Genomic DNA, 21763 nt, shown 5'->3' on the forward strand with positions numbered 1-21763 from the left:
TAATGGGAATTTAGATATTGAGGCAGAAGCTTTTTGCATTTCAATTCTCCAAGTTTACATGAAGAAATGTTTATAATCTTTTTACTGATAGTGTAAGTGGAGTTAAAAGAATTGTTTTTCTTTCTTTTTACTACAGCTTATTTTTTAGTACAGACCTAAACAGCCTGCTAAAAAGTGCAGTAGAACAGCCTACTTGGGTAGCTTGAGTGTTGGTTACTATAAATTCAAGTGAAACTGAATGTGTTCTATTTCTGCATTTAGCTGATCTCTCTCCTCTCTATCTACCTGAGGTGTTTAAATAGTGAGAAATACCATAGCAAGACAGTGTAGAGTTTTCTCGTTTTAAAAGTATGCCTAGCCTTACTTGTAGAGTTCCCCATTCCAGTGACTTGTACTACCTCCAGTGCTGGCTGGAATAAACATGATTTCCTATTGATTCAGCTACATGAAGTTCACAGACCTTATTTCTGAACTGGTTTGCACTGGAACTTAATTTCTCTTCCTGCTTTAGTTGTTATGTTGGTTTTTTTTCTTTTTTTTGGGTTTGTTTGTTTTTGGGTTTTTCTTGTGCTGAAAATTGTCCAGCTTCTGAGTTGCTGTCAAGCAGCAGACTTCAAGAAGACTGAGCTGACTTGCAGCTGCTTGAGCACTGTGGCAATCTTTTTACAGTGTTTTCTCCCTCCTTATGCAATTCTGGCATTTTATATTCTGTGCTGGGTTGTTTCAGGGTTTTGGGGATTTTTTTTTTTTGACCTTTCATTCTAGCACCAAAACATCAACTGAACTCATTTGCTAACCTGTGTCAGCTGAGCTTTTGATGTAGTGAGTTTAATCAGAAAGGTTTTCTTGAGGCTTATCCATGTTGAGCAGCTGCTTGATTGTAGTGCATTTGGGGAATGGCAGAAGGCCTGGTATTACTTTAACATGCGAAAAAGGGCACCCCCACTTTGTGAAAATATGCTTTTATTTTGTTAGTCTATGCTAAGATGTGCCTGTGTGTTAAGGATGCACTCCATTAACCTTTCACTGGCAGAGTTGGATTAGAATCTGGAGTGGAGTATCAGAGGGCATTTCAAGACAAAGTTGAAAGAATCCCTTGAGCAGTATATGAAAGGCTGGCCTTATGCCATCTGACAATTCCTTTGATCACATTTCTTTTCTGGGAAGGTGGTTTCTATAATACTGGACCCTCACAGGTATTTTCAGTAAGCTATTATGAATGAAGCAGATAAGCACAGTGACAGACTTTGAAGTCCATTTGATTTGTCAATGGTTATTGGAGGAGTTTCTTTCTGAAGTAATTTTGTTTACCAAAACAACTGTCTAATTAAATCAACTAACTGAATAACATAGTAAAAAAAACCCCAACCAAACCTTTCCCTTCTGGAATAACTGAGTTTAGGATTAGGTTTCATATTCATGTCTTATTTACAATTGTAAATGCACATTTTTCATCAATACTTTCTGACAGGTTTGTATTGGATTTAGGCCCAGAAGGCTTTCTGCAGATGCAAGTTTTCCAAAAGCTATTGTTTTAGTGATTTTTTTTTCAGATTTTTCACAGTGTATTATAAATGTCTTATTTTCTTTACTGATTTGTCTTCATTTCATTCTATCTGAAGACATGCTCTGCAGATTAAAGTAAATAAATAGTTCCAGCCAAAGTTATTTTAGCCCTTTGTGAACTGTCCTTGGTTTTGATGTGTTTGGGGACTATGGCTGTTAGTGCTGCATATTTGGATTTTAATATTTATAATCTGTACTGCCATCATTCATGAATCTGGCATAAACACATGGCCACCTTTCTCCTCTCCTGGTGATTTATAACCTTTAGGATATGGCATTCACTCTCAAGCATGTTTTAGTAGTTTATAGTCTTAAAGAGATACATTTGAAGATGGATTTTGTAACTTTTGACTGATATTTGATTTAATTTGTGAACTGAGTTATAATGATTGACATCAATACACAGTAAAACCATTTAAGAAAAAAATGTCTCTAGTAAAAGAAGAATGTGGAAATGCCTGTTTCTGTGGTGTGACTTCTTAGTTGAGGTTTTAACTAGAGTGACATCTATTAATGCCACTGACAAAACATAACCTACAATTAAATTAAGAAACCACAGAAAAATAGAACAAGGGGACAGATGGAAAGGAGTACCTGTGCTAAGGACAGGAATACATTCCTAAATGACATTGGAGGAAACCATTTGGTCCTTAAATGCTATTTAGAGATTTTTTTTCATACATTTTTGGCTTTTGAGACAGTGTCAGTGATAGCTTTGGTTGCTGGTAATGTAACCAGCTAGCAGGCATAAAATTTAACATGAAACATTTGTAGAAAACATTTTTCCACAAAAAAATTACCAGAGCACGGCAAACCCTCTTGCTTCTCTTAACAGTTTGTAATCAGAACTTTGTCAGTAGTTAGTTTGTTTTCCTGCAGAGCTAATTTGTGGCTATTGGATTGTTTTTCAGTGACTCTAAAGTTGCTTTTAAAATAAGCATTAAAACATTGACAGTGGTAAAGAAGAGGATATGGATAGTTGGAAGAAATAGATGTTTTAATATTTGAAATTCACCATGCACGTTAATTTCTTTTTTAAAAAAAAAAGTTTTGTTAGAAAAATTCTCAGACAGTGTTATAATTATAGTCTAAGTGGCTCTGCTTCTGGTTTTCTTAAATTAGCTATTTTAAATATGTATGTCTGGTAATATATCATTATGGAATATGAGAGAAAATTGGATGTGGAGGCCAGATTCAGCGCTTCTGAGTGCTTCTTTTCTCTCTGAAGACAAAACCATATGTTTAGAAGATTCTTAATATAAATCAAAAGGTAAAGTGTTTGCTCAACAAAGATAAGACAGTATTCAATTGATGTTAGTTTTATTTAAAAGAACCTGGTTTTGTTTTAACACAAACTGTCCGGGTGTTTTGTTTAGTCCTAATTCCTATGGTGTATTTTAAAGTGTCTGTAACCCTTTGTCCTTAACAAAGCAATCTCTTCTATCAAAGACCAAGCTGATAGGCAGTTTACTATTTTTCACCATCAGTAATGTTTATCATGTATTATTGCCTTTGAATACATGAACTGAAGATATCCACCATTGTTTTACTCCCCAAATGCCCAAGTAGGTCAAATGCTAATAATAAAATGCATCCAAACAAATGTTTTGCATGGGTAGTGCTTGTTCCAGACACAAAGCAGTACCATAGATCTTCTGGGTCATGGGATGCAGTCCTGTCCTGTCACAAGCAACATTTATCTAAAGCTTTTGCACTATGATCAAGTTTCAGACTCTTATTTTTGATTTTGTACATGGTCTCAGAGCCTGCCTTTTTGAGAGGCTGTACTGTACAGTTCAGTCATTGAGTACTCTGTAAACAAGTGGAAAAAAATGAGCATTGACGATGTATTCTAGAAAAAAAGTGCTCTCTTCTGCATTTTTTATTTCTATTTCCTCCCTAAGCAAACTTTTTTTTTTGACAAAATATGTTTGCTGAATAAAAAAGCTCCTTTATAAACTGAAGATTTTTTTTAAAGAACCGAGAGGTCAAAGGCCTGCTTACTTTTCTGTGCAATCCTTCAAATAATGTGTCATTGTCTGCTTAGGAAGAAAACCTCTAGTTCATTTCACAGTTATTCTGACACTTGCTCTGTTCCATGTTACTCAGGGATTGTTTGGTGCTTTGTTCCTGACAAGTGTTTCCATTTCTCTAATTTTGAGTGATATGAGGGTTTTCTCTAGATAAGAAAAGTTCATGTGAATAATAAAATGAATTTTGATGCAGTATGGAAGCAGTGCATTAATATGAAATCATTTTTCTGATACTGCTAAGAGCTGCTTTGTTTCCAGTTTAATAAGCAACATGATACTGAGATAAACTTTGACTGCTCCTGTAAATCCTTGAAGTTTTGTTTTCACCCTAATGGTAATGTGGGAAGGATTTGTTTGGGGATGTGGTGGTTGGCTACTTACTTTAAAAATACATCTTCCCAAATTAGTTATCAAAATTTCTACTGTCCTTAAGTGTAAATGTACCCCTTCTTCAAGGACAAGTGATTTAACTGTCCCTTGGGTGCATAAAATACCAGCTTCAATCTCCCCTCTGGATCTTGTAAGTCTCAGCTGTCCCCTTCTCAGCAACCACAACTTCCAGTTTTCTTTTGACAACTTAGGTAATGTGTCTTGCCTTCAATGTAAACAACTTAAGTGCAAAAACTGATCTTTACCATGGAATAAATGCCATTAGTTGCAGCAGTGTGACTCAATTGTCAGCGTCCAGCTAGCTCCAGCACTGCCAGCAGCACGAGGGGGCCCTTCTCCCGAGAGCTGCCTTCGGGATAGCGGCTAAGGCAGTGCCCAGCTTGCGGCTGTAGGCACACCTTGGGCAGGACGGAGTCTGGTAAAGGCTGCAGCCAGCGGAAAGAAGACGGCGGACTCCAACGGTGGCTTAATCCAGGCTTTAATGAATGCCATAGGGACCCACAGGAGAAGACGGGGGGAGGGGGGGGGGGGGGTGACAGCAGGTTTTAAGGGGTAGGGAGAACAAGGGAGGTGCCAGGCATTGGGCCAATGGGGGTGCAGTGGGGAGTGGGGTCCAAGGGATTGACACGTGGGCAGCACCAACGGGAACCATTCTGGGGAGGGGCCCCGGTTCCTCAGCCAACCATCGAACTCTCCTGCTGGAACATTCTAGCAGTAAGGGCGGGCAGTGAGAGTGATTGGCGGGGTACCGGGGAGGGATCAGAAGAAAAAATACAAGGGTTTCCAGGGAAACCAGGGCGGAGTTTAGGGGATACATTGTTGGCTGGGGTGGAGCCAGGAAGACAGACAGCTCCAAAGGCGGGAAGGGAGAACTGGGGCAGAACCATTTTCAGACAGAAGGGGATTAGAACAAACCAACCTAATAACTTAACAAAACACACTGCAGCAATTAGTAGTACTGGATAAGGAGGAGAGGTTGGAGAACACACTGCAACAATTAGTAGTACTGGATAAGGAGGAGAGGTTGGAGAACACACTGCAACAATTAGTAGTACTGGATAAGGAGGAGAGGTTGGAGGATGGTGGCGCTGCCTAATTTTGTCTCTGCCACAGAAGGGGTGAAGTCACAGAACAGAAGGTAGCATTTCTTCTATGTCATTATTTATTTATTTTAGTTTTGCTCTTGGCCATTTGAAAAGGCAGAAGAGTATCAATTTGTACAAAGCGAAATTAGCAGTTCTGAGAGTGGCTGGCTTCTATGAAAATATCCTTGCTGGTTCTCCTGTGGAGCAGCTTCAGTAGCCTGCCTTCCTAACTGCTCTTAACAGCATGAAACCTGACTTTGCCATGTGGAAGCAGACTTTGTCACAGCAGGGACAAGGCAATGTGCATGTGTAGCTGCAGGAAAGCTGAAGGAGTCCCAGCTCACTGCAGTCTCTGCAGGGTCCACCTTTATGCTTCAGTAATTTTTTTATCAGTTAAGATAACTGCATCTACATAATGGATTTCTTACATGGTGGTTTGGAAAGAAAAGTCTATGGCTAGGAGAGAAAAATGAACAGTATGGTGAAGAAGTGAAAATCAAGGAAATGCATAAATCTGAGGTCTTATCTATGTGCATGTTGTGGATATTGTAATATGTAATATTGTTATACACACTGCTACACAAAATAGTACCTATAGATTTTGTTCCTACAGGGAATTTCAGAAAAGCAAGGCTCCAGAAATTGTGATCAACTACATTCTGAGTTTAGGTTAATTTAGGTCAATACCAGATAATCAAATAGTCAAGTTTAAAAATAGTGAGAAGGAATTTATTTCCCCATAGTTCTAATTATGGTTTTCCTGAAAGCAGTAGGTGAGAGCAACACGATGCTATTTTTGTTTTAAAATGTGTAACCAGGTTTTATTAACAGCTCGTGTGTGCTTCCAGAGAGACTATTAATAAAATTACTCAATAGACAAATATTTGCATTTTATCAAAAATGAAGCTAAAAAGGAAGTGGCACAAGGCACAAGTGGCACTGTACTTTTTGTACTGTAATTTTTATTACTATAAAAAAATATTTAAGTAATAGGCAATAGTGAGCAGGTGTATGTTGGTTGTTTAATTTTCTTCTTCTGCTTGCTACTTTAATAAATAGTTCCTGTGAATAGAAGTGTAGTTTTGCCAGAAGAAAGGGAGGTCAAGAGGTGAATGCTTTGTGTAGTAGTAAAGAAATCCACACGTTGGAATCTTGTACAAATAGTGTCTCCAAGGATGGGTCTGAGCTCTGTTTTTATGAGACATTTTGATATACAAATACATATTTTTCAAGTCCTGTCTGCCCCCCTCTCTCTTTTCATTAGGTTCTCTGCCAAGAATCATAGATTTTGACTGTATTGGGTCTGTTAGAAAACTATTTTTCAGGTTTTGATTAACATCCAGACATTTGGTGTTCATCTGTACTGCAAAGGTAACTTGATTTCAAGCAGCTAAGTAAATTCTTTTCTTCTGCAGAGCTACAATGACTTTATAAAATACTGACACAATGTTATATTTCTGAATGCATTCTCTTGAGTGTTTTCAGTTGAACAAATCATCAGGCAATTGGTTTTTGTGTTTTCTAAGTGTAATAGCCAAAAACTGATGAAATAAGGCTTTCTGTTTGGTTCTGTGCTGAAAGGGGCAATACAGTCAAACACTGCAAGTGTCACTATATATGGCACTCCAGTGGCATCATAGCAAATTTCACATCCTTTCAGTTTACTTAAAAGAAATTCACAATGCAACAAGCAACTTTGAATGTGTAGGAAAATATAGTATTGTCAATGGAAATAAAGCAAGTTGAAATAAAGCTCCACCTTGAAATGGGAAATCATACTTATGGGCCCGTTTTGGTACAAATAAGGCTGCTGCTATAACGGCAGGAAAATATTTTTCAGCATCAATATGTTTGTAAGCAGTGGGGGGAGGCTCTTATGTGGAGCAGACATCCTCAGACACCAGTATTTACTGTTGCTGGTTCTAAAACATTATAGCACATCTTTATCTGGAATAAGGCAGTGTTTCTTTCCTACTACTATGTGACAACTATGGATTTTTCAAATGCTTGCCTTGAAGTTCTAGCTCACATTTAAAGACAAGTACATAGTCCTAGAGAAGGGAAAATTAGTAAAGTGTTACCTAAATAACCCAACCCTGCTAGCTGTAAAATTCCTAGAGTTCAGATCAGTGTAGGGATAATATGACTGTAGTCTTTGTACAGCATCGTATCAGAACATATCCATATTATAACACAGTGCTGTTACTAACAGTGATTAGATGGGCACAAAAGAGAAACTGTAAATCTTAATATTAGTGAGCAGCTGGAACTGAGGGAAGAGATGGGGATCTGGTTTTGTTTTGGTTTATTTTGTAAATTACATCTTCAAATCAGCAACAAGCATAGTGTTCGTGTCAACTGATCAAACCCACTGTTCCACAGCAGAATGGGCAGTTTAATATTATTCCACCATAAGCAGGGGTAATTTCCTGCATGTCTTTCTTGAAATGTGGTCATGAGTAGGCTCTGAAGAATGGTACCGTCTGTGCAGTGTTGGAAATGTTAAAGAAAATTAGTCTGATTAATAAAAAGTTCATGCATGCGTTGCTTTTAAAATTGGAATAACAGTCAATTATTTGCTCAGCACAGAAGGCTGAATACATATTTTGTATTTCTGTAACTGGAAGGTTTAGTGCAATGTTCCAATCAGCTTATTTCGTCAGTGAGCCCTCTTATTGACCTCATCTACTTACCTTTCTTCTTTTTTTAATAAAAATCTTTATGTCAGGGAGTTTGAGGACAATAGCATGGAACACATTTTCCCACTGAATCAGCAAGCACTGTGAAAAGTGGTGGTAGCTGGATATTTTTTGCTCAGTAAGGCAATGGGCATAAAGAAAATCATAAAACACCAGGGAGAAGCAAATAGCATTTTGTAATGATAAAATAATTCTGATTTGAATATGAACACAGCTCAGTGTGTTCAGAAGAAATATAGGCAGTTGTGATACTTGTTAAAGCAAACTCTCTACTAAAGTGTTAATCATTGTAAGTGGTCAGTTTGATTAACAATGAGCTACCTTCGAATTGTTACTAATTCCTCATAGCTGGACAAGTAGTGGTGACCAAGATAGCCTGAGCAGGTTTGTGTTTTAATAGGTGTGATCATTGCCCATTTCAAACTCCTGTGCAGTTTGCAATCAGCCATGTGGATTCGCTTCAGTAAATTGCTGTCTCTGGATTTGAAGCAGAAGCTCTGCAGGGATAACTGCAACATCATGATGTCTGGAATACTCTCATGTTTTGTGAGTAATTGGTTTCTGAGTATTATATTATGTGCATGTTTATTTTATATTTTAATGAGTACCCATTATCTTAAAAAATGTTTTTTATGCCATCAGCTAGCTAAATATTATCACATTTTAAAAAGCCCTCCCCCAAAAGCAAGCCTTTCTTATCTCTGTGCTCTCACATATTCCCAGTTGAGAATCTTCTATTCCCACAAGTAAAGCTGTAACCAGTATTTAATTCTGTCTTCTATTTCATTGTCTGATTACTCATGTCTGGTGGTGCAGAGTATTTAACAAGATTAATGACACAGCTAACACCTTTGTGCAACTCTCATTACCAGTATTTATCTTAAAATTCACTTCTAAGAGGTAGTATGGGTCCTTGAACATGAAAGCTACTGAATATCTTTTAAACTACTAAACAGAAGGCTGGAAGCATGGGAAGCATACAGCCTTAATTGAATACATCTCTCTGGTTAAGTGTAGAAAATATTGCATATTGTGATATTCAAGAGGGCTGGAAAAAACCCTACATAATGTCTGAGTAATTGCTCTCTGTATACTTCAACTAATAATTCATTGATTTACTGTGTTTTTATAAATGTACCATTCTCAGTAAGGAGAATGTACTTCACTGAAATAACACTATTTATCTGTTATAGGAAATACAGTCAACATAATTATTATTTATATCCTTGGTTATTCAGTAGTTTGTGGTTTTGCATTTGTTTTTCTACTCTTTGCTTCCTTTTTCCTGAAAATGATAATGTTATAGTAAGTATGGGTGAGTGCAGAAGGGAGAGAGCTTTTCCTGTCAAAACTGAATTTTGATAAGTGGCAAAGTTTAATGCTGATGTCCAGGCTTATGGGTAGAATGTGTAAATCTGAAGCAGATCTAATTTTGCTGTGTTTTTTGGTGGAGCCACATCTCCTGGGTGCTTGCCCAGTCCTGTGAATTGAAAGGTCAGTGAACCACAGTGATGGGCTATAAACAGTCTGCATTAACTACTTACCCATAGGAATACAAAAAAAGGAGTGAAAGTCAAAGGAAAAAGGGCACTAAGTGCTCCTTCTCAACTTGTCCCTTTCCTTTTCAGGAGCATTATCCTTCATCAGTCTCCAATAACCTGCTGTTGTCCCTTCCATATGAACAAATTGTGGCATTTTTGTGCAAGTTGTCCTAAGTCAGGGTTGGTTTCACTCCTGAGGGTGCTGTTAGCTAAGATTCTCATGTAACCTTTTCAACTGAGAGAAAACCAGTATCAAAATTCTTAGTAGCAAGGAAATCTTAGCTCTAGTGCTGGCCCTGGTAGGGTATAAACCACAACTTTTCCTGTAGATCTTTGATGTTTGATCCTTTCCAAGTCACAGAAATTGTGCAATTTTGGTAATTTCTGAAGAATTATTTCCCTCATTCATGTGGAAGCATCCATTGCATGGATTCTTAGGGAAATAAAGGTGGCAGATTAATCCTTTTCCTTCAGGATATGTAATCTGCTTTTTAGATAAAAGTCTTTATTGAAGTTGACATCCTCTTATGCTAGGCAAGGTATACAGGCAATGGACAGGACAGTTTTCTTGAAAATATGAATTTTCAACATTATTTCTACCTAGTGTGAGTTACAAGCAATCTCAGGTCTCTCCTGAGCTCAGGATTCAGCTGAGCAGGGCATTGAGGGAATCTCTTTGCCCACTGTGCAGTGTCAACTTCCTTGCAGGAAGTTCTGCCAGGCTCCTAGAATGAATCTATTTGTAGCACACACATGTGTCTGCAAATACAAAAGTTTTGATACATTAACAAATGAAACCTAATTTCAACTCTGGGTGTGCCTGACCTTGATAACCTAAGGTGAGGAAATCTTTAGCCACGAATAAGGCACTCCACAAGAGAAACTAAGGGAGTCTGAGGCATCTGTTTTCCCAACCTGCTCTTTTTATCTTTGTAGCAGTAAGGTAGAAAAGTCATAAAGAAAATTTTCATAAAGTCAAGCCTGCTCTCCTAGAATCAGGGGCTGGCCTTGTCAAAGCCAGCATTTTGCAAGTTCCCATGTGAAAGCAATCCTGTTGTGAGCAATTCATCAACATACCAATCTATTCCTGGGTAAAAAACAAATTGCACCTGTATAAATATAAAATTCTATCTAATGGTGCTGGTTTTGCACCATTAGATAGTTTTCATTTTTCTGTCTCCCATGAGCAATTGTCCCTGCACGTAGACACTGAGATATTGAGTGACCAATCAATACAGAATAACAACTTGTTACTAACCAGTAAAAGTAATTGGCAAGAAACTACTAACCACTTGGAATCCCACACAAGATCTGTAAAACTGTTTAAAAAGGAGTTAGGTGAATACCAAGGGGCTTTTTCACCATGAAGAAAATGGAGTACAGTGTGATTTATCCCCATGGTTCTTGGCATGCAGAGCACCCACGTGTGACTATGACAATACTCAGTGTTGTGACTTTGGTTCTTATCCCTTTGTTCCTTAAGCTCAGGGGTTCAGATACTAAAATGGTGCTGTATGGGGGCAGCAGCCCTTAGGCAACTGAAGAATAGCTTTTCATTGTGAAACTACAGTATTTTCAAGTAATTAAATAAGAGTAGTTAATTAATAGAGTAGTAATTAAATAAGAGTAATTAAATAAACCTACTGAAAAGTTTTTGACTTGTCCGGTGACTGCCTGTCTTCTTTTAAGCCAGCTCCAAATTTTATTCTTCTGTAGCAGTTAATCTATTTTGTATGTTAATTGATGTATCAGATTACTTATTATTTATTTGTAATTAGAACATTTTGTCTAATATTTGATCAGCAGTGAGTGAATTGGATCTGATGCTTTTATAATAGATTTATCATATGTGCATGGTGTAACTTGAGGAAAGCATGTTTATCTTGTGTCAAATACCAAAGTATTTAGGCCTGTAAATAATGTGGGAAAGTGCAGATTGTGAGAAGCAGATGACTTTATTTCCTTTTTGGGGATAGCAGGTATGGGCTTTGTCCCCTGGAATAAAAAAATAAAAAGAAGGCTTCATATGATAAGAAATGTGTTTGTGCAAATGTGAATGAAAATCAATTATCAATCCACTGGTCTTTTTCTGCAAATGCTCTTCACTCACCTCTGTCTGGTCGTGTCTTTTATGGAGATGCTAATTAGGAATTCCAGAAGGAAAAGGAATAGTGATTTGGCAGATATGAAAAGCTACAATACAGCTTCCCAGTTTTACTGGACTTGACACTGATATCCTTTCACCTTAGCCTTTCACCAAAGTATATTTCAGTGCTTGCCTGAGTTATGGCCAGGATAAGAGAAATTATTTGGATTTTAAGCATTTGTAACTGAAGGTCTCTCAAGCAGATTTGCTTCAGCTGATAGTGGTCCATTTATGGAACAACAATGAGAGAAAATGCAATCACTGACTGTATTAAAGGTCAAAATAATTTTCCTTCCAAAATTTATTTGTATTATTATTGACACTATTTTTTTCAGACAGAGAGGTAGAAAAAGTTGATGTATGCCTAAAATAAAATCTTCATCATAATATAAAATTACTAATTAGTAAATCTGTATCTTTAAGCATTTTGTGTGTTCTGTTGTTAGTTTTGGCTTTTTTAATTGTCTTTTATCACAAGCATGTTACAGAGACCAACTTGCAGTGAGCACCAAAATCCTACTAGGATGGCAGGTATTTAAAAAGTTTAAAAGGCTGCACTGTAGGAGTTTTGGACAGCTTTCACTAACAGTTTTGAAATCTTGCAGAACAGATGCCTGCAAATATGGAATAAATATTTAAAAATTGCTTTTAACTGTATGTCTTCATAATTTGTGAAGATAAGAGCCTATTTTTACTGGGAAAGAGCTCTAATTTAAGAGTTTTATGTATGAACGTTAACAAGTTGCATTAAGATGTAATTTACAAGTGAATGGATAAATCAGGTTTTGGACTCTTTTAATCAAATGCAGTATGGACAAATATTCAGAAATAATTAAAATGATGGGCATGTTGGTATTGCATGCAGCCTCCTACATTGTTATTTTGCATAAAAAGGGCAAGTAAGGGGAAGATGTCCATACATTATGGTCTTAATTGGCAGTTTCTTGTTATTAGAATAGAGGTTTATTGTCATTCCTAATGCACTTAATGTGAATCTAGTATTTGAGAAAGGTTGATAGGTGAAAGATTGGGTTAAGGGCTGACTTGTGAAAGGTTTAGAACTTCTGGATTGACAGCTCTGAGAATCTGCCAACAGCTGTACAAAGCACCAAAACAGCACAGACATTGCTGCTGCCACCTTGGTCTCACTGCTCCATCCCTTACCCGTTTGCAGCTGCTTTTATCCAGAGCTCACCTCCATCTCTGAGACATATATTCCTCCCAATCCTATCATTTTTGCTAAAGTTGCTTGCAAGAGGACTAAACACAAGGATACAATGACAGCTGAGTCTCTCTTCAAGATCCAAACCTACTAAAACTGGCTCATGAGTTTGGTGGTGCTCACAGGGGCCCCAGGATGAGGGAAAAGATGAGAATCTTGACTCCATGTTTCAGAAGGCTGATTTATTTTTTTATGATATGTATTATATTAAAAGAAAATTATGTACTAAAACTATACTAAAAGAATAGAAGAAAAGATTTCCTCAGAAGGCTAGCAAGGAAAGGAATGGAATGATAATAAAACCTTGTGACTCACCAGAGTCCCAACACAGCTGGACTGTGATTGCTCATCAAGTAGAAACAACTCACATGGACCAATCAAAGATGCACCTGTTGCATTCCACAGCAGCAGATAATCATTGTTTTTCTTTTCCTCTGAGGCTTCTCAGGAGAAAAAAATCCTAGGAAAAGTATTTTTCAGAAAATCTGTCTGTGACACCTGAGGCCATACACACCATGCTATTGCAGCCACCTGATCTTTACTTTTTCTGTGAGAAGGCTGAAAGCACTAAACCTTCAACAAAATGACTTTTTTTTTTTCTCTGAAGTGGTAAAAACTTTTTACAGATATCAAGGTGAATATTCTGATTCAGACTTCAGCTAATTTTTTTTCTTCAGAAGTAGTAAGGCTGCCCTTGAACTTTTCTGATACCCAAGATATGATCTATTTCCATATCTCTCTGTTAAGCATGGAAAAATTTTTTCTTGAAAACATCCAATATGAGTTGGCAGCTAATTGTTCAAGGATGTACCTCTTAGTCATATGTATGTTTCTTTTCCAGAGATGTTTTTCAGAAGGAAATGATCATCTTTGATACTATTTATGATAATTTTGCTCTTAATAACTTGACCTTTAAATAGTATTTCCTGCAGCCTATATTCATGGTATGTGCAAGTATAATACAGTAGCTAAAGTTTCTGGTATTTATTTTTCATAAAATCTGGATCTCCAGAAATAGTGTTTCTCTGTGGACTTAGATGAACAGAAGAAAAAAAAAAATCTATTCCCCCTCCACCTTTGGATTGGAATACTTCAAAATGATAAAATTTATGGAGTTCTATAATTTTATAATAATTATTTTTTCCACACTTTAAGGCCCTGCTTTTTCACAAGCGGATGATTGTGTTGCATATGAAGTTGTGAGTACACTCATAAAAAGCAAAAGCCTGAGCTTTTAAAGACACTTAGAGATATTCAGAGCCTTCCATTACAGATTTCATTAATAAATTGATGAAATATGATAGTGAAATATGATAATGTTTTTTTCTCTACTGATTTAGACATCTACCATGCAACTGTGGCTGGTGTCAAGCTGTAAGAAAGATATATGTAGATAATGGGAGATTTAGTCTTTAAAGTTTGGTCCCAACTTGTCATATAGGCCTGTTTGCATCACTTTCTGTATGTCAGGTTGCTAGGTTTATCATTGCAGTGAGCCTTTTAATATTTAATGTGATGAAAAAAATTCATAAATTCAGCTATTCCTTTTATTTTGTCCATTAAAGGACAGTTTTTGCCAAGATCTGGGACAAGCTGCAAGTATTTTCACTCTTTTCCACCTGAAATTTGATGATTCTCTTGGCTTTGTTACCTCATGTGAGTACCAAAGTGTGGTAAAACTCAGTAGGATTAAAATGCTGTAGCCATATGGGAAGGTAGCCCTGTGTAGTAAGTCTGGTAGCATAAACTTCCAGTAAAAATTCTGAGTATTGCAAACAGGGTTCTGTGGTGTTTGTGATGGTCCCCAGGATGAGGTGAGAGATGACAATTTGATTCCATGTTCTCAGAAGGCTGATTTAATATTTTATGATATTATATAAAAAGAATGCTATACTAAGACTATACTAAAGAATAGAGAAAGGATACATCAGAAGGCTTCACAAGAATCAATAATAGAAACCTGTGACTCTTCAGGGAGTCACTCACAGCTGGCTTTGATTGGTCATTAGGTAAAAACAATTCACATGTAACCAATCAAAGATGCACCTATTTGTAAACAACCTCCAGACCACATTCCAAAGCAGCAAACACAGGAGAAGAGAATCAGATAATTATTGTTTTCATTCCTCTCTGAGGCTTCTCAGCTTCCCAGGAGAAAATCCTGGGAAAAAAGGATTTTTCCAGAAAATATCATGGTGACAGCATTCCTTTAAACTTTTGAAGATTCCACTATAAAACATGGGTGACAAACTGGGAAAACCAGGTTAAATGAGGAAACCATAAAAATAGGTGTTAACAATTCTGCGTGATCTTTGAAGCAAAACATATTTCAAGGACAGGCTGGCTCAGGAAGCATTGAGGAAGGGCATCAAGGGGAAAAGGTACTTGCACATCAACATTTCTGAGGCAAACTGTACCAAAGATGGATTTGACTGTAATACCAGCATGCTGAAGATTAGAGGAGGGATTGCTCACAGGGCTGCTTCATGTCGTGTACTGGTAGTTCTGCTAAGACTGCAGGTTTAAACAAACACCCTGTAAGACTTTCTTGGTCCCACTATCTTTGATCCTCTGAATTTGAGTCATTTGTTTAGTAATTCCCAAATGTTATTCAAGTAATGTACATTAACAGGATATTGACTTCTCTTGAGGCAAACATCAATGTTTATCGAACAGAGAAATAAATATTGACTGAAGTAAAGCCAAAGTCAATTTTTTCCTCAGGACTATAAACCTTAATGTTCACTGAAATGCCAAGTAAATATACAGTAGTTGCCATTTAAATCTTGCTAATTCTCTGGAATTATATATAAGACGACCATTGCTGTTTATATGTAAAGTATAACTGTCAGAATAAATATGTTAAAAGAATTTACAAAGATTTACTTTGTTCAAAAATGGAAGCATAGCTATTAAAATATGATTTGATCACTTTGAAAATTATGGTCAATTTAGTAGTGTAGCCTGTAGCAAAACTATTTTATTTGCATTTTAAATTAGCAGTGTTTCTTGTGTGATGGATTTTTTAAAATTATATTTATTTCATTTTATTATTATTCCCAAGAGAGTAATGCAAACGTACTTACAGCAAATATGAACTTACACTAAAGAATTGTCATTTATTTATAAGTCAGATGAACATGTACATCGTAAATGTGACTAGTATCTTTTTAAAGTGTCTTGTCTGAAAGAATATATTTATGTCTTTTTTATGTATTTGCAGTGTTATGATCTGTAAGCATGGTCTAAGTAGTTATTTATTAGAAAAAGTGTTGCAGACAAGTTTGTTGCTGTATTGTAATTACTTAAAAAGTGGTTTTAAGGATGAAGTGGCATCTAGATTAAGTTCTCACTTAGGCAGAAATATCTGCCTAGAAGTAAAAGCAGCAGGAGATGCAGCTGGAGGTGCAGCTTTTTGAAGACACCAAGTCTGACTTATTAGTCAAGACTGTTTTCAACCTCCTCAAAGTTTACATATTGATATAGGATCCTGTTTTCTTGAATGATCCACTTGTGAGTGACTCTTGTCAAGAATAAATGAGCAATGACTAGCGAGGGTCAAGGTAAAAATGGCCTGTGAGCAAGCCAGGTGATAAGTTCCTTCAAAATCTCTTAGAAGTATATTAATTGATTTTATGAATGACCACATCTGACTAAAACCATTACTGCTTGCCAGTGCTATTTGTAAAAGCTTCATTAGACTGATAAAGTCACGTTCTGCATGTCTGCTCTGCCCTGTAAGTTTTATATTCACCTTAAATGCTGTTCTTGTATTTTCTTTATATTTCTGCTTTCTAAGCCAAGTGGAATAAAATCTCCATGGTCTTAGTTTTTCATAGAGGTGGATCTAAAGGGCTGGTTTTCAGTCCTTTATAATTTTCCAAGCAATACCTCTCATGTAAAGGAAGCACAATTTTAGCTGTGCTTAAGGGATTTCATGTTCGCTGCAGTGATCAATGCACAGAAAGGTCACTCTGATTAAGATCTTCCTTTGATTCAAGCAGCAGTGGTGTAATGTCTTTGTGACATTATACATGATGTCCAGGAAGGGAGCACTTTCTGTGTTTGTGTGCTTTCTCTGGTATGGTCTTTGCTTCTCAGTAGCTGTCTGCAGCACAGAGTGGGACAGATGTAGTCTGCATGCTGGATTTTTGACTGTTTTTTAGCACTCCAAAGCATAAGCAGACATCAGACACTGGTCAAGTCTGGGAGTGAAAAGGCATGATCCCATGCAAGAGGTGAACTCCATATTTTGAATTACCAGCCTGTGTTATTATCATATATGTAACCTTCAGGTAGGACTGTGCTTTTCAGAATGACATTGCTTGGGAATGAAGTAGTGAGGTGTTTCAGGCAGAATCAGACATGGGAGGAGAGAAAGCTGATGGGACTTCCAAAGTAAAGGAATGAAATTACTGAACTATCTGATATAACTAACACTTCTTCAGAATTATAGCGTTGCTTTCAGATAACTTGCAGGTTCTATACATAAAAGTAATGCAATTGTTGAATTTTCAGTTCTGCCTTACACACAGATGGAACAGAAAATCCCACGCTCTCCTGTTTTATAAAGCTCAAATCAGTAATGTTTGCTGCTTCATAGAGAATGTTGTCATTGAGTAACAGTCTGCTGCCAGGAAAATGCTGAAGCAAACTGTCTCATATTTTCAAAGCAGACACTGCTGCCTTTGAAATCATCTTGTAGCTGTTATATGACGGAATACTAAATAGAAGACCACTTGCAGATCTTCTGACAATGTTCTGTTTTAATGTCTTTACTCCTATTATATCAAGTGATTGATGTAGATGTAATCGTTGTGGTTGATGGATGTTAGTGTGGCAGGGTGACATTTGATTTCTGTTCTGTTTGAATTCTGATTAGCTTAAAGAATAAATCTGTGCCATGTGGTTAGAAAAAGTTTACTGTACCTGTGTGACTACACTGGTGTCTGACTGACATTTATTTATTTTTATCAGTGTGGAAGGGTCAGCAATCCTTATTATTCAGTCTTTAAAGTGAATTTTAATGCTTGTGAAAGGAACCAGATTGACAGCTAGAGGAGAATTGAAGTCCTTTCTCAGACTGCAAAAGGGACATAGCAGAGGCAAGAAGGATGTTGCTGTCTGGTCTAGGGGGTCTTTATTCTTATTTATGGGAGAATAATTTTAATGGTTGCAGATCTGATGAACAGCAGCAACATATTTTGGCCATATGGATTTATATTAAAACCTGCCATATGTGGTTGCAGGAGTTTGAGGGAAAGTAAAATTTCATGGTCTGTTTCATCTGGGAGAAAGTCAGGAGTTGCTGATAGAGTGGCTGTGTGTAGATATGACAGAGATGAAAAATGTATGGAATTTCAGTTACTTTCATCTTCTGCACCTTTTTTCAAATCAAAGCTATTGCAGAGCAAGAGTGACTGATTTGTTATTGGGAAGGTCAAGAAAAAGATTTTCTTCTGAGTACCTAACTAATTCCTGTTATTATTTTATTTTATAACTTTTATTTCTTTTCTGGGCTATTTCTTTTTTCAGTTGAGTTCAGCTGTGTCTCTTGGTGAGCTCTTAGGAGCAGGAGTGGTGATTTCCAGCCCTTGCCTGCTGAAGACTAAATGCACCTGTCAGAAATGGAGTTAATTTTCTTTATACCAGTCCCATGTGGTGCCAGGTTTCAAATTTGTGACTGAGCCAGTGTTCTGGCTGTTGCTCATTAGTGATTGCAGAGCAGCAAGCTTTTCTCTTGCTGTGCCACACCCCTCAGTGAGCACTCTGGGGTGGGCAAAAACAACTGGGCACAACACAACTTGGGCAGCTGGCCCAGATTGACCAGCGGAGTATTTCGTGCCATATAATGTCATGCTCAGCAATAAAATTGCAGGGAAGTTTTTGGATGTGATTGTGCAGGCATGTACAAACCCATGTGGCTCTCCTGGCTGCTATTGTGGTGCTTTGATAGACCATGTGGAATGCAAAGAAGGAAAGTGATGTGTTAATTGGCTCTGCTCACATTGGTTCAATGGTATGAAAAACACTTACATTCCAGTAAAAATATCTCTTGTGATTTATGCTCTGGTTTTTGATCTCATTGACATGAATTCTGAAAACAAGCTTTCAAACAGTGTTATTAATTGCAAAATGTGGAAATGCTGTGCTTTTCTACTTTCATTTCCCCGGATCCTCTTTGTTGCCTAACCCCGTGTCATTTCAAGTGAATTTTATAAAGGTGAGCCAACCCTTGTGCTGGCATGAACTCCTGAGTTGGCTTGTGTAATAAAATGTCTATTTAATGTTTTGCTTGAATGAATGAGGTTAGATTTCAGGTACAACTGCCTGTGTACATTGTTCTGGCACGTGCACAGAGATTTTCATAGAGTTCTCCAGCAGGATTAGAAAACTGAACTTTATTTTGACAATGAAATCAAATGTTTCAAAATGAACACATTGCATTAGAGGCTGTTTGGAGCTCTTAGCAGGAACACCAGTATGTTTTGCCAACCATAAGGCAAGCAAGTTCAGTTTGTCCCCTCTTATTTCATAGATTTCACCCAGATGTCTTCACTTGGAGACCAGTGACTTGTCTGATGGCAGTATATTTTCTAAATGCCATCAGGTTTAAACCCAGGATTAAACTTTTTGAACTACTGAGAAAAGGGCAATGGCTTCAGTAGTACCAGGGGCTAGTCACGGTCACTGTTAAATATTTATGACTTATTCTTCATTTGAATTTGTCTAGATTTAATGTGAAGGCTTTTTTTTTTTATTACTGGGTCTTTCTCTGCTATATCTGAAGTGCACTTTAGTACCCACTTCTTTCTACCCATGAATGTTCTTAGACACTCTAATCAAATTACTGTGCAAGCTATTTTTTGATAAGCCAAACAGGTTGAGCTATTTCACTCTCTCACTTTAAGATGTTTTGTTAAATCCTAGAGTATTTTTTGATGCTCCTTCTCCCTTCTAACACACCTTTGAATTTTTTATTACACTTTTGAAAGTACCAGGAGAAGTTTTATTCCAGCATTGGCCCAAGTGCTATTGTATTTAGAGAAAAAAATCACCTTTCCACTCCTTAGTTGTATGTGAGCCTCTTTGCTAAAGAACAGTCTGCATTTTTTTAACCTGGATGTGTAACTTTGACTGTATTAAAACATGCTCAATTTAGAGGACCTGCTTTACTATGCTGTTTACCTGCTGTACAGAAAATACAATATTTAAAACTAAATACAAATTACCGTTTATTATTATATATCTTCATGTTGACAGGATTCTGAAAGTTTATTTTGTAAAACATTCCTGCAAATGAAATGAGCTTCAGAACTTATTTATATTTTTTTCTATTACAGTTAATATATTTTGGATGTAGCTATAGAAATACATAATTGTGATCTGGAAATTAGACATATTTTTAGAGATATTTTTCAAAAAATATTTTTAGAAATCTTTTTTCGTATCTATGGAGATGTATTAAATGGACTCTTTATATTTGATCTGCAGTCAAGTATTTATCTATAATTTCACTCAATTATTATTATGACTTAAATTTAAAAAGAAATGCCTCCAGAACATAACTATGGGACAGAAATAGTTCTAATCTCATGAAGTAGTTCTTTGTTTGTATTTTAATTCTCCATATCCCATGGCTTTTCAATTCTAAAATTTTTGTCTATATATTTGTGAACTGATCCCGATTTGTGAACTCTTCCTATTGGAACCAATATTTATTTTAGTGAAAAATTCTGTAAAAAAACCCAAAACTTTTGAGTTAAGCAAGCATTTGCTTTTCAAATTTGTATGCAAAATAATTCTTTGTTCCTCTCTCCTGAAAGTTTAAATATTCTGAGGTATTTGAGATGATACATGACATTATATTTCCTGTGAAGTTTTCTTTGAAAAGACTAGAACTTCAAAAATATTTAAACTAATTTAATGTTGAAATTACTTTTCTGTTGTTCAGTTCCCTGAGAAGATCAAATGATGATTTTGAGTTGATCAAGCACCAATTTTAAGAATGAATTATTTACACAACTTTAATCTACATGTCACCTAACATTTTTTCTTGGTTCTCTATATCTGACTGATGCATGATAATTGAGAAAATAAACATGATAGTTTTAAACACATAGAAATTAAAGTGTGATTTGTGGATCAAATTAAACCTATAATAAGGCTTGAAGTTTTAATTTTGTGAAGTCTGATTCCTCACTCCTTTTAAAGGAACTTCCAGAAATTTAAGTTCTCAGATGCAGTGGGTGTTCTTACATGCTATCACTCTGATGATACAATGTGGCACCATTTTAAGGTAAAGGAGGGGTAGAAAGGAAGGACTAATTATTATAAAAAGGAGAGAAGATGTAGAGTCAGACAAGCAGACAGTTTCATGTTGTGTTCATGCTGTTTACAGATGGATAAAACCTATCAGTTTGGGTCTTTGGCATTATTCCAAAAAGGAATTGCTGCTGAATATTAATTAGAAGAGATCAGTGGTTTCCTCAGAAATTGTTCCGTGTTCTCAGTCTGGGGCCTGCCAATTGTAGGATGCTTCAAAAGTGTTTTTGTATCAAAATTCTGTATAAAACTGTGTATTCCTAGTGCATTGAGAGGAACAGTGGAAAGGAAAAGGTGTAGATCTGGTGCAGGTTCCACCTTTTCTGTGAAGGGAACAGCAGATCTTAATGGAGAAGGTGGAAGAATCTGAAACTGTTAGTGGATATGCTCAGACTAGAGTAAAAATGATACTTTGTTTAGTCACAGCCTTTTAGGAGAAAGATTAAGGACTGAGCAGCCCAGAGGTTGTTCTTGCCAATTAAAATATGATCCTGTCAGCTGAGGTGCTGACAAAGCAGTGCTCTGACACGTTGTCCAGTTGTAGAACAGAATGCATTGGTATGGTCAAGTTAAAACCCCTGTGGATGGAGCATGAGTACTTAATTACAGCATGATAGATCACAGCAGGCAATCCTCCTCTTTCCACCCACCAGCCTTTGAGGAGGCCCCCAGTGATAAGTGTCAAGTGTGTTTGGCTTCAGTGAGGTGAAATAGTGACTCTGTTCAGCCACTCTTTTGAGTGCAAAATAGATTGAA

The 21763-nt window shown here is 36.7% G+C and overlaps 1 long non-coding RNA gene across 1 annotated transcript in view; it reads left to right on the forward strand.

Annotated features, from left to right (window-relative positions):
- Positions 1-8234: 8234 nt before the first annotated feature.
- LOC139604228 (uncharacterized) overlaps positions 8235-21763 on the forward strand; it is a 31562-nt gene continuing 18033 nt past the window's right edge. Inside the window, exon 1 of the long non-coding RNA XR_011683926.1 lies at positions 8235-8319. This is a non-coding gene — a long non-coding RNA (uncharacterized lncRNA). The remainder of the gene's footprint in view (positions 8320-21763) is intronic.

Source organism: Agelaius tricolor, unplaced genomic scaffold, assembly GCF_023055355.1.
Source record: "Agelaius tricolor isolate 1412-34295 unplaced genomic scaffold, bAgeTri1.0.p SCAF_47, whole genome shotgun sequence".
NCBI lineage: Eukaryota > Metazoa > Chordata > Aves > Passeriformes > Icteridae > Agelaius > Agelaius tricolor.